Consider the following 17252-nt stretch of genomic DNA (forward strand, 5'->3'; position numbering starts at 1 on the left):
CATTTTCTTTATGTCCTCCCAAGTACCCCTACCCAACGAACCCCCCCAAAAAAGATGTTGTGTCTGCAGGAAGCGCGGATATAGGCGTGACACCCGCTATTATTGTCCCTCCTGTCCTGACAATCCTGGTCTTTGCATTGGTGAATGTTTTGAACGCTACCATTCACTAGTTGAGTATTAGCGTAGGGTACAGCATTGCACAGACTAGGCACACTTTCACAGGGTCTCCCAAGATGCCATCGCATTTTGTGAGACCCGAACCTGGAACCGGTTACAGTTACAAAAGTTAGTTACAAAAAAAGTGTCAAAAAAAAAAATATATATAAAATAAAAAAAAATAGTTGTCGTTTTATTGTTCTCTCTCTCTCTATTCTCTCTCTATTGTTCTGCTCTTTTTTACTGTATTCTATTCTGCAATGTTTTATTGTTATTATGTTTTATCATGTTTGCTTTTCAGGTATGCAATTTTTTATACTTTACCGTTTACTGTGCTTTATTGTTAACCATTTTTTTGTCTTCAGGTACGCCATTCACGACTTTGAGTGGTTATACCAGAATGATGCCTGCAGATTTAGGTATCATCTTGGTATCATTCTTTTCAGCCAGCGGTCGGCTTTCATGTAAAAGCAATCCTAGCAGCTAATTAGCCTCTAGACTGCTTTTACAAGCCGTGGGAGGGAATGCCCCCCCCCACCGTCTTCCGTGTTTTTCTCTGGCTCTCCTGTCTCAACAGGGAACCTGAGAATGCAGCTGGTGATTCAGCCAGCTGACCATAGAGCTGATCAGAGACCAGAGTGGCTCCAAACATCTCTATGGCCTAAGAAACCGGAAGCTACGAGCATTTTATGACTTAGATTTCGCCGGATGTAAATAGCGCCATTGGGAAATTGGGGAAGCATTTTATCACACCGATCTTGGTGTGGTCAGATGCTTTGAGGGCAGAGGAGAGATCTAGGGTCTAATAGACCCCAATTTTTTCAAAAAAGAGTACCTGTCACTACCTATTGCTATCATAGGGGATATTTACATTCCCCGAGATAACAATAAAAATGATTAAAAAAAAAAATATGAAAGGAACAGTTTAAAAATAAGATAAAAAAAGCAGAAAAATAATAAAGAAAAAAAAAAAAGCACCCCTGTCGCCCCCTGCTCTCGCGCTAAGGCGAACGCAATCGGTGGTCTGTCGTCAAACGTAAACAGCAATTGCACCATGCATGTGAGGTATCACCGCGAAGGTCAGATCGAGGGCAGTAATTTTTGCAGTAGACCTCCTCTGTAGATCTAAAGTGGTAACCTGTAAAGGCTTTTAAAGGCTTTTAAAAATGTATTTATTTTGTTGCCGCTGCACGTTTGTGCGCAATTTTAAAGCATGTCATGTTTGGTATCCATGTACTCGGCCTAAGATCATCTTTTTTATTTCATCAAACATTTGGGCAATATAGTGTGTTTTAGTGTATTAAAATTTAAAAAAGTGTGTTTTTTCCCCAAAAAATGCGTTTGAAAAATCGCTGCGCAAATACTGTGTGAAAAAAAAAAATGAAACACCCACCATTTTAATCTGTAGGGCATTTGCTTTAAAAAAATATATTATGTTTGGGGGTTCAAAGTAATTTTTTTGCAAAAAAAAAATAACTTTTTCATGTAAACAATAAGTGTCAGAAAGGGCTTTGTCTTCAAGTGGTTAGAAGAGTGGGTGATGTGTGACATAAGCTTCTAAATGTTGTGCATAAAATGCCAGGACAGTTCAAAACCCCCCCAAATGACCCCATTTTGGAAAGTAGACACCCCAAGCTATTTGCTGAGAGGCATGTCGAGTCCATGGAATATTTTATATTGTGACACAAGTTGCGGGAAAGAGACACATTTTTTTTTTTTTTTTTTTGCACAAAGTTGTCACTAAATGATATATTGCTCAAACATGCCATGGAAATATGTGAAATTACACCCCAAAATACATTCTGCTTCTTCTCCTGAGTACGGGGATACCACATGTGTGAGACTTTTTGGGAGCCTAGCCACGTACGGGACCCCGAAAACCAAGCACCGCCTTCAGGCTTTCTAAGGGCGTGAATTTTTGATTTCACTCTTCACTGCCTATCACAGTTTCGGAGGCCATGGAATGCCCAGGTGGCACAAAACCCCCCCAAATGACCCCATTTTGGAAAGTAGACACCCCAAGCTATTTGCTGAGAGGTATAGTGAGTATTTTGCAGACATCACTTTTTGTCACAAAGTTTTGAAAATTGAAAAAAGAAAAAAAAAAATGTTTTTTCTTGTCTTTCTTCATTTTCAAAAACAAATGAGAGCTGCAAAATACTCACCATGCCTCTCAGCAAATAGCTTGGGGTGTCTACTTTCCAAAATGGGGTCATTTGGGGGGGGTTTGTGCCACCTGGGCATTCCATGGCCTCCGAAACTGTGATAGGCAGTGAAGAGTGAAATCAAAAATTTTCACCCTTAGAAATCCTGAAGGCGGTGATTGGATTTTGGGGCCCCGTACGCGGCTAGGCTCCCAAAAAGTCCCACACATGTGGTATCCCCATACTCAGGAGAAGCAGCTAAATGTATTTTGGGGTGCAATTCCACATAGGCCCATGACCTGTGTGAGCAATATATCATTTAGTGACAACTTTATGCAAAAAAAAAAAAAAAAAAGTGTCACTTTCCCACAACTTGTGTCAAAATATAAAATATTCCATGGACTCAATATGCCTCTCAGCAAATAGCTTGGGGTGTCTACTTTCCAAAATGGGGTCATTTTGGGGGGTTTTGTGCCACCTGGGCATTCCATGGCCTCCGAAACTGTGATAGGTAGTGAGGAGTAAAATCAAAAATTTACACCCTTAGAAATCCTGAAGGCGGTGATTGGTTTTTGGGGCCCCGTACGCGGCTAGGCTCCCAAAAAGTCCCACACATGTGGTATCCCCATACTCAGGAGAAGCAGCTGAATGTATTTTGGGGTGCAATTCCACATAGGCCCATGACCTGTGTGAGCAATATATCATTTAGTGACAACTTTTTGTAAATATTTTTTTTTTTTGTCATTATTCAATCACTTGGGACAAAAAAATAAATATTCAATGGGTTCAACATGCCTCTCAGCAATTTCCTTGGGGTGTCTACTTTCCAAAATGGGGTCATTTGTGGGGGTTTTGTACTGCCCTGCCATTTTAGCACCTCAAGAAATGACATAGGCAGTCATAAACTAAAAGCTGTGTAAATTACAGAAAATGTACCCTAGTTTGTAGACGCTATAACTTTTGCGTAAACCAATAAATATACGCTTATTGACATTTTTTTTACCAAAGACATGTGGCCGAATACATTTTGGCCTAAATGTATGACTAAAATTTAGTTTATTGGATTTTTTTTATAACAAAAAGTAGAAAATATCATTTTTTTCAAAATTTTCGGTCTTTTTCCGTTTATAGCGCAAAAAATAAAAACCGCAGAGGTGATCAAATACCATCAAAAGAAAGCTCTATTTGTGGGAAGAAAAGGACGCAAATTTCGTTTGGGTACAGCATTGCATGACCGCGCAATTAGCAGTTAAAGCAACGCAGTGCCAAATTGGAAAAAGACCTCTGGTCCTTAGGCAGCATAATGGTCCGGGGCTCAAGTGGTTAACTTGTAGCTTTAGATGAACACTGTACAGAGGTCTCACTACACTAACTTGTAGTTTTAGCTGAACACTGTGAGCAGGACGCACTACACTAACTTGTAGTTTTAGCTGAACACTTTGAGGAGGATGCACCACACTAACTTGTAGTTTTAGCTGAACACTGTGAGCAGGACGCACTACACTAACTTGTAGCTTTAGATGAACACTGTGCAGAGCTCACAAAAAAATAACTTGTAGGTTTAGCTGAACACTGTGAGGAGGACACACTACACTAACTTGTAGTTTTAGCTGAACACTGTGAGCAGGACGCACTGCACTAACTTGTAGCTTTAGATGAACGCTGTGCAGAGGTCTCACTACACTAACTTGTAGTTTTAGCTGAACACTGTGAGCAGGACACACTGCACTAACTTGTAGCTTTAGATAAACACTGTGCAGAGGTCTAACTACAATAACTTGTAGTTTTAGCTGAACACTGTGAGCAGGACGCACTATACTAACTTGTAGCTTTAGATGAACACTGTGCAGAGCTTGCAAAAAAATAACTTGTAGGTTTAGCTGAACACTGTGAGGAGGACGCACCACACTAACTTGTAGTTTTAGCTGAACACTGTGAGCAGGATGCACTACACTAACTGTAAATAGTCTAGCTGCCTGATTGTGGTACTAATAGGATCAAAAGAACACCAACAATTTACTTCAGGTAGCTGTAAATACTGTAACAAGACAAGCCTGCCTGTCAGTAAGAAGATAACAGGAACGGATCTAGCTAAACTGAATACAGTGTATATATATATATATATGCAACACCTGGGATGCATATATATTCACAATACACTGTAAGTGCAGCTAACTCACTGATTGTCCTGCCTAATCTAGCTAACTCAAATGAAATAACACTGTCTCTCTGTCTATCTATGTATCTCAACGCCGGAACACACACTACACAGGGCCGCCGTGCAGGCGGCCTTATATAGTGTGGGACATGTTCTAAACCCCCTAAGCCATAATTGGCCAAAGCCACCCTGGCTTTGGCCAATTACAGCTCTCTCTACCGACAGCGCTGTGATTGGCCAAGCATTCAGGTCATAGTGCATGCTTGGCCAATCATCAGCCAGCAATGCACTGCGATGCCGCAGTGAATTATGAGCCGTGACGCGCCACACAAATTTGGCGCAAATGGCCCATAACGTTCAGAATTCGGCGAACGACCGAACAGCCAATGTTTGAGTTGAACATGGGTTCGACTCGAACACGAAGCTCATCCCTAGTTGTGGCCAAATAGCTCAATTTTGGTCTCATCATTCCAAATGACTTTGTGTCAGAAGGTTTGAGGTTTGTCTCTGTGCTGTTTGGCGCTTTGTAAGTGGGATACTTTGTGGCATTTGCGTAGTAATAGCTTTCTTCTGACGACTCGACCATGCAGCCCATCTTTCTTCAAGTGCCTCCTTATTGTGCATCTTGAAACAGCCACACCATATGTTTTCAGTGAGTCCTGTATTTCACCTGAACAATTTTCTTGGTAGTTGTGGCTAAAATTTTAGTTGGTCTACCTGACTGTGGTTTGGTTTCAACAGAACCCCTAATTTTCCACTTCTTGATTAGAGTTTGAACACTGCTGATTGGCATTCTCAATTCCTTGGATATCTTTTTATATCCCTTTCCTGTTTAATACAGTTCAACTACCTTTTCCCGCAGATCCTTTGACAATTCTTTTGCTTTCCCCATGACTCAGTATCCAGAAATGTCAGTGCAGCATTGGATGGAAGATGCAAGGGTCTGTCAGGAGTCCAGAAACTCATTGACCTTTTATACACACACACTAATTACAAGCAAACAGTTCACAGGTGAGGATGATTACCTTTAACCACCTACTTACTGGGCACTTAAACCCCCCTCCTGCCCAGACCAATTTTCCCCTTTCAGCGTTGACGAACTTTGAATGACAATTGCGCAGTCATATGTAGCATTAACTCACGGTGGAGCTGCTGGTTTAAGCGGGTCTGTTACCTTCACTTTGCTTCCCTCTGTTTCACCGGCACCAGGTCTAGGGGTTCTGTTGAGTTTACTGCTGGACGACACACGCACCAACACTGGAGTAAGTTTTCAATGCTTTATTGAACAGTCAAACTTTAAGAAGTAGCAGGAAAGAGACGGAAAAGGAAACTCTCAGGAGAAACTCAAATACCTTCTTACAAGATCTTAGCAACAAATGTCCCGGTAGAATTCAGATAGTTATGTGGAATGCGTTCCCCTCATGGGACACACTCTTTGCTTGTCTGGATAGGCCTTTCTCACCGGTCTAGCAGCCAGTATGCAGCACGAATCTAAAGTCTCTGCCACAGACTTAATTGAGGGGGGGTAAATCTGCACAATCCTCTGCCACAGGATGTATCAAATCTTCTGCAGTGAACAGTCAGTCACAGTGCCTGAACCTTTAAGCTGAACCGGCGACACTATGCTGTATAATTACTTCTTTCAGAAACGTCCTGCAACCGAGTCACCAGGCCCCTCTATAGACCAGCACACTGCGTGATCTCTCCAAGACGGGTCCTCCCCTGGGATGTCCTCGGCTGTCCAGCTTCATCACACAGGACCGACAGCTCAGGACCATTCCTCGGCCGCGGTGATAGGCCCCAGACAAGCCTCTGGACCCACCCCTGCGCCGTAGCATCGTGGGCCTCCCGATCGGAGGACCACGAGGTAGCACCTTAACGTAAAACGAAACTAGAACATGGCATCTGTCCCATAAATACCCCCTTCCCAGAATGCAACTCAGAGGACCACCTCCACCGTGCTTGTCTCCGAGACAGAGGAGCATCCATATACCTCGACACGCTGCCCCTCCAACACTGACTAATGGCAACAGCGACACCCACCGGTCAGCACGGAAGCACACACAACGTCAGCCAAGCTGGAACAGAGGCGAACTTTTAACCTTCCTAACACACAATTTACTAAATTTACCTAATCTGCGGTAGATTGTAAATCTACCAGCGCTACACATACAACACTGTACCCAAATACATTTTTTATCATTTTTTTCACACAAATAGAGCTTTCTTTTAATGGTATTTAATCACAGCTGGGGTTTTTATTTTTTGCTAAACAAACAAAAAAAGATGGAAAAATGTTCAAAAAAAAATCATGTTTCATAGTTTGTTATAAAATTTTACAAACAGGTAGTTTTTCTCCTTCATTGATATGCGCTGATGAGGCGGCACTGGTGGGCACTGATAGGCTGTACTGATGGGCACTGATAGGCAGAGTAAAGGCGTCACTGATGGGGACAGATAAGGCGGTACTGATGGGCACAGATAAGGCGGCACTGATGGCCACTGATAAGATGGCACTGATGCGCCCTGGTGGGTGGCACTGATGGGTGGCACTGATGGGCACTGATAGGTGTTACTGATAGGTGGCACTGATGAGCGCTGGTAGGTGACACTGATGGCCACTGATCGGGACCGATGTCACTCTCACAGCCGCCGGTGATATTTTTTTTCCTGATTACCGACTCTGTTTACATCACATGATCAGCTGTCATTGGCCAAAATTTTTGGGCTTGTCTAACATTTTTGAAATATCAGTGGTCTAAACAGGAGGGAATATGCAGCACACAAGGCAATTAGGGTGTGCCCAGGCACACCTGGCACACCCTGTGCACACGCCTATGCAAGTCTCATAGACTCGCTGATCACAGAGCGTGCCGCGCACACCCTGCAGGGGGCACGCAGGCCGCTCGGGCATGAGAGGATGTCAATAGACATACTCCAGAAAAGTAGGTCTGCACTGTAGCCTTCATTCGGCTAAAGCACGGATCTGAACAAGTTAATAGCCATTCAAACCCCTTTGAGTCAACTTGTGTGCATGTCAAGCCAAAATCACCAGGGTATGTAAACTTTTGATCAGAGTCATTTGGGTAGTTTCTGTTGTCATTATGATTTAAAAAGAGTAAACACAGTTGATTGATAATAAATGGCTTCAGCCAAACACTAACCATGAGTGAAAGAAAAGTATTTGTGTTATCATTCATATTCTCTGAAAAATGGTCAAGAAATCATAAATTCTGCCTCTCCCCGACAACTAGTGACAATCTGTGTATTCATTTTCCTATTGGACAGATAGCCAACCTCATCCAATCAGCACAGAGCTTCCTGTACACAGGTCTAACACACAGTGTGACTTCATAAGGCTGCTCTGAAGTTGATGGTGTTGTGTTTTGTAGATTCTCCGTATAGATCACCCCCAGAGGATGGAGATGACACCCCTCATCCTGATCATTCTGGGGGTGTCAGGAGGGTATTGTGGTGAGTATGGGGGGTTATGTGTTGTAGAATTGTGAAATATCCTGTAATATATTCCTTTATATCAGAGGAAACAGAGAGGATGTTACTGAATGTGAAACTATTCTGTCCTCACTGTGCAATGGAAATGTTCCTTTGTTATTTTGCCCGATAATGTACTCATATTACATATATACTGTATATTTTTATATTTGTATATATATACATATATATATAAATATAGTGGCTGAATGTCTCACAGGGAGCCTGGAAAGGTCCTGTTTGGGATTTATACATCTCCCAGGTTTCTGTCCTACACCTTCCGGGACCTCTGATAATCTGCCCTCTCCGGGTTTTATCTCTCCCTTGAAGGCCATGTAGGATCACCTGGAGCTCAGAGCAGTGTTCATTTTGACATCAGATTTAGATTTAGTCATATTTTAGTGTTCTGAATTGTTTTAGTTTTATGCCCCGTACACACGATCGGAAATGCCGCCAGCAAAAGTCGGATGTGAGCTCTTGGTTGGAAAATGCGACCGTGTGTATGCTCCACCGGACTTTTGCTGGTGGAATTCCAGCCAGCAAAAGATTGGGAGCAGGTTCTCTATTTTTCGGTCGGAAAAAGTTCCTATCCAAAAAAGGATCGTCTCTATGCAATTCGGACGCGCAAAAAATCACGCATGCTCGGAAACAATTTGACACATGCTCGGAAGCATTGAACTTCATTTTCTCGGTTCGTCGTAGTGTTGTACGTCACCGCGTTCTTGACGGCCAAAAGTTCAGAGAACTTTTGTGTGACCGTGTGTATGCAAGGCAAGCTTGAGCGGAATTCTGTCGGAAAAGGATCCGACCAAAATCCTGATCGTGTGTACGTGGCATTAGTCGTAATTTAGTTAAAATCTCCAGGACATTTTAGTCAACTAAAATCTAATGGGTTTAGTTAAATTTGAATGCATTATTTAAGCATTTCTTTAGAATTGCCAAACTCATTATATACTCCTGGAGTAAAAATCTAATCACATGTTATTAGTTATGGCATTAAGGTTTGAACATGAACTACAGACACAGATTTAGCCGATGTGACATAGAACGTCTTTATAAGACCAAGCCAAGTTTCATAAACGAACAAATACCGTATTTATCGTGTATAACATGCACTTCTCCCCCCTGAAAATAGGGGGAAAATCACAGGTGCGTATCACGGGTGCGTTTTATACACCGATATGTTACTTCGGAGGGGAAGGGGGGGCGAGCGCTGCCGGAATTCACCGAGCCGTCATATCCTGTTTACTTGGCTCTCACTCGGCAGTCACACACACAGTCCTGCCACCGGCATTGGACCAGTGTTCTGTCTATCATAGGAGCAGGGCCGGGTTAACATAGGGGCTGATGGAGCTGCAGCTCCAGGCCCCTGCCTTAAAATTGGCCCTCCCAGCCAGCAGTATAAGCCCCGTTTCTCCTGTCCATAAACTTCTATGGGACAGGAGAAGCTGTGTGTAAATGTAGGGGTGTCTGGCTGCATCTGTGTTGGCTCACTGTGGTTATTTCAGTGTCACAGTGAACAGTTCCCCCCTTACACAAATGGCTCTGCCTTCCCCCTCCCCTCTCTCCTCTCTCTGTGTGCAGTGAAGGAGCCGTGTGGGCTGGGAAATTGTGAACAGAGCAACTGCAGCCGGTGTTCTGCCGAGAAAGTTCCGCTCGGTGGATAAGTTCCCCCCTCTACTGCGCATGCGCAGTAGGATCCGGCGGAAATAGCCGAAGCGGAACAGCTGAAAATCAGCTGTACACGGCGCCTGTAAGAGGGCCCCTCGCGGGCTCACTTCGCTCGCCACGCTTCGGGCACTGCCTCGCTGCGCTCGGCACTTTTAGATTCCCCCTCTAGGTCCACTTGGATGGTGGGGAAGGAACCTGGACCTAGGACGCAGGCGCCGTGTACAGCTGATTGAAGCGTTTGAGCTTCGGCTATCTCCGGCAGCTGACAGTAGTACGTACTGCGCAGGCGCTGCGCCTGCGCAGTACAGGGGGGAACTTATCCGCCGAGGGAACTTTCTCGCAAGACACCGGCAGATAGAAGGTGAACACATATCTGAGTGATGAGCTTCTGACCATCCAAGTGTGAGCTCAGTGTCTGGACTCTTATCTCCCTTCTCTCCCCCCTTTTACCTTTATCTTCAGCAATGGCTGTTATAACTGCAGCCAATATGTAGATTTGGCTCCTTGTGCTTTTAGGTGGGTTCACACTGCTTTGCTGTGTTTTGGCCCATTGCTGGTGTACCGCAGTTTTCCTGCGTTTTACCCACAGTCCTATTGATTTCTATTAGGTTGCATGTTTTTTCTGAAAGCGCACCAAAATTCCTGCATGCTGCATCTTATCTTTGGTGCACTGTCAGAAAATGCAGCAAAAATATGCAACCTGATATAAAGCAATAGGTCTGCAGCTAAAACTGTAGATACACAAGCAGTGCGCCCAAACTGCAGCACACCAGTGTGAGCCCAAAGACTTGTACACACCCCCCTCTGTAGAACTTGGTCTGATCAATACTGCTGGCATTCATTTTACACACAACCATACCATCCCAGATGAGGAGGGGTGGGGGCTCCAGGGATTTGTTTGACTATGCAGGCCCTGTCCCTTCTTTCCATCCTGGAAGAGTCCTGGAGGGAGTGGCAGACTGCTGGTGGCAAGTGACACACTGTATCTGGGGTCAGGCTGCTGGTGGCAAGTGGCACATTGCATCTGATGGCAAGTTGCACACTGTATGTGGTGGCACGTTGCTAGTGGCAGGCTGGTGGTGGCAAGTGACACGCTGTATCTGGTGACAGGCTGTCAGTGGCACACTGTATCTGGTGAAAGGCTGCTGGTGGCAAGTGGCACACTGTATCTGGTGCCAGGCTGCAGGTGACAAGTGGCACACTGTATCTGGTGGCAGGCTGCTAGTGGCAAGTGGCACACTGTATCTGGTGGCAGGCTGCTAGTGGCAAGTGGCACACTGTATCTGGTGGCAGGGTGCTGGTGGCAAGTGGCACACTGTATCTGGTGGCAAGTGGCACACTGTATCTGGTGGCAGGCTGCTGATAGCAAGTGGCACACTGTATCTGGTGAAAGGCTGCTGGTGGCAAGTGGCACACTGTATCTGGTGGCAAGTGGCACACTATCTGGTGGCAAGTTGCTGGTAGCAAGTGGCACGCTGTATCTGGTGAAAGGCTGCTGGTGGCAAGTGGCACACTGTATCTGGTGGCAGGCTGCTAGTGCCAAGTGGCACACTGTATCTGGTGGCAGGCTGCTGGTGGCAAGTGGCACACTGTATCTGGTGGCAGGCTGCAGGTGACAAGTGGCACACTGTATCTGGTGGCAGGCTGCTGTTGGCAAGTGGCACACTGTATCTGGTGGCAGGCTGCTGGTGGCAAGTGGCACACTGTATCTGGTGGGAGGCTGCTGGTGGCAAGTGACACTGTATCTGGTGGCTGGTGGCAAGTGGCACACTGTATCTGGTGGCAGGGTGCTGGTGGCAAGTGGCACACTATCTGGTGGCAGGCTGCTGGTAGCAAGTGACACACTGTATCTGGTGGCAGGCTGCTGGTGGCAAGTGGCACACTGTATCTGGTGGCAAGTGGCACAATGTATATGGTGACAGGCTGGTGGTAGCATGTGAAACACTGTATCTGGTGGCAGGCTGCTGGTGGCAAGTGGCACACTGTATCTGGTGGCAAGTGGCACAATGTATCTGGTGACAGGCTGCTGGTGGCAAGTGACACACTGTATCTGGTGGCAGGCTTCTGGTGGCAAGTGGCACACTGTATCTGGTGGCAGGCTGTCGGTAGCAAGTGGCACACTGTATCTGGTGACAGACTGTGGTTGGCAAGTGGCGCACTGTATCTGGTGAAAGGCTGCTGGTGGCAAGTGGCCCACTGTATCTGGTGGCATGCTGCTGGTGGCAAGTGGCCCATTGTATCTGGTGGCTGGCTGCTAGTGGCAAGTGGCCCACTGTATCTGGTGGCAGGCTGCTGGTGGCAAGTGGCACACTGTATCTGTGGCAGGCTGTGGGTAGCAAGTGGCACACTGTATCTGTGGCAGGCTGTGGGTAGCAAGTGGCACACTGTATCTGGTTGCAAGTGGCACACTGTATCTGGTGGCAGGCTGCTGGTGGCAAGTGACATGCTGCATCTAGCGGCAGGCAACTGTGGAAAGTGATACTCTACATCTGGTGGCAGGCTATGGGTGGCAAGTGACAAGCTGCATCTGGTGGCAAGTGACAAGCTCAGGTTCCCGCTGATTCTGCATGATGGTGAGTTGAACTATTTCACTATATATTACAATGTAGTAACTGAAATAATGGAATTTGATCATCCTGACACCATATCAAGCAAGGTGTCAGGATGATTGATTTTAAGTACTAACACCAGCCATTTGCCTGACAAATCACCTCCACTGCCGATTTCCCTGCCAACCCCGAGACTACATCCTCCACCCTCATCTTTTTTTGGGAAGAGGGGGTTGTCCCTAAATGACAGTTTGGAAATGTGGTCTCCCTATGTTGCTGCTGGTGAGAGACCGCATAGCAGGTGGTATTGCTGCTGCTCAGAGGCTGCACGGCTGGTATTACTGGTGAGAGTATATTTAATTCATTTTAGCAAAAATCTTTTTGCATTTTCATTTTGTTTCCATAAAAAGGCCCACCAAAATCCTCAGCACCAGGCCCATGATGCTCTTAATCTGGCCCTACATAGGAGCTGGTCCAATGTCGATGGCAGAGGCGGGACTGTCACTGTGTGACTGCCGAGTAAACAGGAGATGACGGCTCAGCGGTTTCCTACACTGTTCAGGCTGCATTGATGGGAGATGGTGAGGCTGCAGATGGGCGTTGATCAGGCTTCATTGAGGCTTCAGATGGGCATTGATCAGGCTGCATTGATGGGAAATGGTGAGGCAGCAGATGGGCACTAACCAGGCTGCATTGATGGGCACTAACCCATATTTTGCTTCAAAGTTCTTTATTTAAAAAATACTTTTTTTTCCTGAAACTTCCCTCTTAAAATGAAGGTGCGTGTTATACACCGATAAATACGGTATATAGCTTTTTGACAAGCAAAAGTACAACTTGAAATGATAAAAAAAACAAAAAACTGCAAACTCTATTGGCTGTAATACCATTGCACATATTACCTGAATATATTACCAACATTAAATATGAAGAAAATAAAATATGAAAAGCTTTTTTTTTTTCTTTTAGCAGCTTAGTAGATGCCCCTTACATATTCTCATGTGGTAGTGTGGTGTTAATTTTGATGTCAAATTTCAGTTTAGTTTTAGTCATAGCCTTTTGACTAAAATGCCATTTTAGTTTTAGTTGTATTTTAGTCATCTCAATTGTTTTAGTTCTATGTTAGTCGACTAAAATTGTATTAAATTAGTACATGAAAATTTTTTAGTCGATGAAATTAACACACAGAGTCAGTGCTCAGCAGCCTGGGGAACGGACAGGTCAGAGCTATAAAAACGGTTGGGGAGAAATGTGTTTGTGAAGGCCTGATAGTTATGATTACCTTGTCTATAGTCAAGGTTGAGACATGGCTGGGCTTAGTTTTGTGTGGTTATTTATTTTCCTCTGAAGCACAGCACATGTAAGCCCCTTTTCACATGAAAGGTCCAATCAGGAATGCCTGTCAGTTTTTATGTATATACATTTTTGATAAAACTATAATTTATAGGAACCAGAGTACAGCAATTTCTTAAAATATCATAAATGTTAAAATTCAGATAAAAGGCTACAAATCTCACACAATAAATATACACAGGGGAATGAGACAAGGGTGCCCCTTATCTCCTATTTTATTTATTTTATCATTATAAACCCCTGGCAATAAAGCTTAGACACCACCAAGACATAAAAGGGATATGCTGCGGAGACGGGGAGCAGAAATGCTCTCTGTTCCCTGATGATATTCTAATGTTCCTCTCCTCTCCGATCACGTCCCTCCCTAATCTCTATCAAGTTTTAAAACGCTTCACCGCTATCTCAGGTCTCACGATAAACTATTCCAAATCTGAAGCCCTAAATTTAACCTTAGAACCGCAGAGTGTAAAACTTCTCCAAAAATCGTTTCAGTTTAAATGGCAGCAAGATAAACTCCCATATTTGGGAATTTTTCTAACCCACTCTCTACAGACCCTGTACCAAGCCAATTACCCCCCTCTTTATAGGAAGCTGACAGCAGATCTATTGTCATGGGCTAAAAGCCCCCCATCGTGGTTTGGCAGACTGTACTCCATCAAAATGAACCTCCTACCGAGACTGTTGTATTTGTTCAGAACTCTTCCAATAGCAATCAATAGGCCCGACCTTACGGTTCTTCAGAAAAAGATAATGAAATTCATATGGGGAGATACAAGACCTAGGGTGAATCAGCGTACCCTCTATACCCCCAAATTTAAAGGGGGGTTTGGGGTCCCAAATTTGGCCAAATATTTTGAGGCAGCCCAATTGGCCCAACTTATTCACGCCCACTCTGGACTACCTCAACCTTCCTGGATGAAATTGGAATCACCCCCATATCCCACAAAACCATTAGCCATTTGTTGTGGCTTCATATGGAAGACAGACCGACCATATTGTACCCCACACTATCTTTTTCATTAGGCTTGTGGGACAGATTACAAAAACCTTTCACTTTTCGCTCCTATCATGCTCCCTTAGCCCCATTAACAGGCAATCCAGATTTCACCCCGGGTCTTAATCCTCAAAGATTATCATGGTGGACCAACAAAGGTTTGATTCGTATAGCTGATTTGTGTGATCATAGAGGTATACTATCAAAACAGTCTCTTATAGAAAAACACCAGTTACCTAATACAGAATTCTATCATTACCTCCAGATAGTGCACTTCCTGAAAACTCTACAGCGCAAATCCGATATTATGACTTCCTCTCCAATGGAAAATTTATGCAGATCCTTTGATAAACATAAAGGCCACATATCCAAAATCTATGGTATTCTGACCTCTAAGACATAAAAACTATTTTATATGCAAAAGTGGGAACAGGATATGGAGGTAACGATGGATATGGACACATAGCTCAACACGGCTCAACTAGCCTCAAAAGGTTATATAAATACCTCCCTGATAGAGGCGAATTATAAAGTCTTATTACGATGGTATATAGTTCTGGCGAGAATTGCCACATACATCCCTGGCGCCTCCCCACAATGTTTTAGGGGATGCGGCAGGGAAGGTACAATATATCATACTTGGTGGACTTGCCCTAAAGTCAGACGATTTTGGATACGTATCTATAACTTTATCTACTCACTGACCCAAGTTAATCTAACCAAATCTCCACAGCAGGCGCTACTGGGGGGTCCAGTGGAAGGAGTGCCTAGGCACACAAAAAAACTCATATCTTTTGTCTTCACAGCATCTAGGATTGCGATTGCTAGATCCTGGAGAAAGCCTCTGATCCCATTTGAACTAGTAAAAGCGAAGCTAACATGGATCATGATTAATGAACGCCTGTCGGCGATTCTTTCAGATAAACAGCAGGCTTTCGACAGGATTTGGGAACCATGGTGGACCCATCTATCTACGGGTTTCGATAGATAATGGATCTTGGAGAAGATCCTTAGGGGTGCACTCAACCCCAACCCCAATCCTTCCCCCACCCCTTCTCTTTTCCTTCTTTCCTATCCTCACACTTTAATTCTTCTTTTTCTTTGGTTAGTCTATGCAGGTTTTGCTGCTCTATGTTATTGTCCCCGCAATATTGCAGAGAATCAAGAAGTGATAATAGATTTATTGGTTGTAAGTCGGGGGGAGGGAGCTGGGGGCCTCCTGTCCACAGTGTAGATTCCATATGGGGTGGACGGGTGGGTGCCAGGCTCCACACCTTCTCGACAAGGAACTCACAAGTGATATGGTAATGATATTGGGGCAACTAAAGTATAAGGATAGACAGATGCAGAAATGCTATACTTTGCCAGTAGAGTTGGTATATCTTGCCAAATGTAGCTTTTGCAGGCCATGTTGGTTGTATCCTCCTTTTTCCACATTGTATTTTATACTTAAGAAATGTATATTGTATATTTTCCATGCACTATTTTCAATAAAAATATTGGAAAAGAAAATATCATAAATGTTATTACACTACAAGCATTTCTAAAACATAGAAAAAACAATTAAAAGCACACAATAAACATGCTAGCCATTCTAAGTCACTATCACCAACTAAACACCAAAGAACTTCATCCTAATCTGTAGTAACTGCACCAGTGGTACAACTGCCGATAGTAGGGTGGGCTTGGTGTAGGTTGATGTAGCTTGTTCAAGCTCTACATGTTTCACGCTGTCGCACTTCCTCAGGAGCTTAAAGTGATTGTAAAGTCTCATTTACTTTCTTTTTTAAATAACAAACATGTTATACTTACTGGCTCTGTGCAGTGGATTTGCACAGAGCAGCCCTAATCCTTCTCGTTCTATGCATTCTATGCATTAGGTTAAAAAGCCTTCTGTGTGCAGTGTCCCGCCTAACACTTACCTGAGCTCCATCTCTGTCCAGCGATGTCCACGAGTCTCTCGGCCATCCAAGACTCTCCCTCCTGATTGGCTGAGACACAGCAGTGGTGCCATTGGCTCCTGCTGCTGTCAAGATAGCCAATCAGGAGAGAGAGGGTGCGGGACCGAGCTGTGGCTCCGTGTTGGAATAGACACAGGGAGCTGTTACTTGGCTCGGGTGCCCCATAGCAAGCTGCTTGCTGTGGGGGCACTGAACAGGAGGGAGGGGGCCAGGCGCACAGAAGAGGGACCCAAGAAGAGGAAGATCTTTGCTGCTCTGTGCAAATCCACTGCAACAGAGGAGGTAAGGGTAACATGTTTGTTATTTTTATAGAAAAGAAACGAGACTTTACAATCACTTTAAGACAACATGCAAATGCATACTGCCTACGTATCAGTCCCGGGGTGCAAGATAACCGATCCCATCAAGGATCTCCTCAAAGCACATAAACCAAGGTCTTCAGTAGGTTAGTGTCTCCAGTATAAGCCCAATAGATCTTAGGAGTCTGTAGCATTTGTCTCCATGTAGCTCACTGCACTCTCGCAGAGCACCCACCTCAGTATCTGAGCATGGCTGGCATGTTTATTGTGTGATTTTAAATACATAGTTACATAGCTACATAATAGGCGAGGTTGAAAAAAGACACAAGTCCATCAAGTCCAACTTATGTGTGTGATTATATGTCCGTATTACATTGTATATCCCTGTATATTGTGGTCATTCAGGTGTTTATGTAATAGTTTTTTTAAACTATCGATGCTCCCTGCTGAAACCACTGCCTGTGGAAGAGAATTC

The 17252-nt window shown here is 44.4% G+C and overlaps 1 pseudogene across 1 annotated transcript in view; it reads left to right on the top strand.

Moving 5' to 3' along the window:
* Nucleotides 1–7831: 7831 nt before the first annotated feature.
* The window catches only part of LOC141107488 (class I histocompatibility antigen, F10 alpha chain-like), an 86176-nt pseudogene continuing 76755 nt past the window's right edge, over nt 7832–17252 (top strand). The window contains exon 1 of the transcript XR_012235915.1: nt 7832–7932. The product of XR_012235915.1 is annotated as a class I histocompatibility antigen, F10 alpha chain-like (transcript). The remainder of the gene's footprint in view (nt 7933–17252) is intronic.

This window comes from Aquarana catesbeiana, linkage group LG09 (assembly GCF_042186555.1).
Source record: "Aquarana catesbeiana isolate 2022-GZ linkage group LG09, ASM4218655v1, whole genome shotgun sequence".
Taxonomy (NCBI): Eukaryota; Metazoa; Chordata; class Amphibia; order Anura; family Ranidae; genus Aquarana; species Aquarana catesbeiana.